The following is a 1743-nucleotide window of genomic DNA, read 5'->3' on the forward strand; positions in this document are numbered from 1 at the left end:
TGTGCAGGATGACAAATTTCATATTAGCTTTTTTATCTCGTCATATATTCACATGGTGTTAACAAGTCATTGCTACTCTGGCTTGATAAAGACAGCCACAAAAATTCAAAACAATCCTAAAAATCAAGCAACCATGGTGTTGCAATATTTATATCCCTGACAGGCGCCCTGCTGCTTGGAGTGAGATCTCTTACTTCTGTTCTCTATGCCTCTGGCTGCACCTGGTGCAAATAGCACACGTTCTCAGCTACCAGGTCATGCTTTCCAGGGCAGATGCAAATCACACCAGATTGGTAGCAGTGGGACCCCTGCCTACTTCATCCACACATTCTTTTTGTTTCATTGTGCATGGAAGAAATTATCAAATGCCAAATAGTTTTAGAAATGCCAGGGCAGAATGAAGCGCAATGGGGCCAGGGGATGAAAGCTTCAACATGGGAATTCAAAAATATCAGGTTGAGGGCAGGGCATGCTCTGGCTGATGCTGACTGCTCTGTGTGTGGACGCGCGCGTGTGTGTGAATGAAAGAGGAAAGAAAGGGTGTTGGTGGAAACTGACAAGCAACAGGAAAACTGTTGTCAGAAACAGAAGTAAGATCTGATCTAATTAGAAAGGGTGCAAGATCAACCAGAAGGAATCTATTAACTGGCCACTAGACTCAGCAAGAATCAAGGAGAAAAGGCTTAAATATAGGAAAAAGTTCCAGGCTGACAGAAAATGTCCAAAGACAGCAAGAAATTCAGAGAGATGTTTACACGGAGACTGGGGGAGGGTGGTCAGTGGAAAGGCAGAATACTACTGAAAGGATAATACAGGCTGAACCAAGAAAAAATGCTGGAGAACTCAAAAAGAAAGAAATTTATTTTGTTTCTCACCAGAGAATGAAGTGCCCACCCAAGAGAGTTGGGGGAAAACAAGGACTGGAAGAAAGACATGAGGTTCTGGAAACGTCTCTCTACCTGGCTTGGGAGCACAGCTAGGAAAAAAGAAGGCAGGAAGTGAAACATTGAAAATTGAGGTGAATTGAATGAATGAATGTCACTCATACTTAAATACATACTTACCAATATATGGGATATCAAACTCTATGTGGAAAATATGGTTTTTTTTTTTTACCACTAAGCTCTCTTTAACTATGTGTGTTATTCTGAAAACCCACTAGGTGTAGGAAGCCAGATGAAAGTAAAAGAGAAGAGACGAAGTCAATTCTCACTCCAAATTTTTGTAATTCTGCAAAAATGTTTCCAAGATCTGGTTATTGAAGGACTCCTCAAGAGGTGGCTATGGAAAATATCTAGTAGCAGAAAGCCAGAGAGCTTTCTTTGTGAAGTGTGCAGGGCCTGTTTTACCACCATCCCACCTCTGTGGCTCCATAAGTAGAATGTATTTTTTTTTCCACTACGGCAGCTTTGGAAGCCTCGAGCAACTCTAAGCCCAAACCAAGTCTAATGGATGTGGGATATTAAAAGCAGGATAAGAAAAAGAAGTGGTGTATTTTTATCCAAACCACAGATGCCTCACCATCTCCTGCAATTCATTGGTAAATAAAGCCACAGTGCTGTTTAATATTCTGGGGATTATAGGCCTGGTATTTGATACTCATGACCCAGTTGCTCTGGTACGTCATCCATTTAAACACTACAGGTTTATTTTGCACCATCTTGTAGGTGGGCTGGAGCCATTTGGGTCTGAAGTCTTGGCCATCTTTCAAGTCGCAGCCTGCATTTTCACTGCCCAAAATAT

Source organism: Pan troglodytes, chromosome 13 (assembly GCF_028858775.2).
Source record: "Pan troglodytes isolate AG18354 chromosome 13, NHGRI_mPanTro3-v2.0_pri, whole genome shotgun sequence".
NCBI classification, from domain to species: Eukaryota; Metazoa; Chordata; class Mammalia; order Primates; family Hominidae; genus Pan; species Pan troglodytes.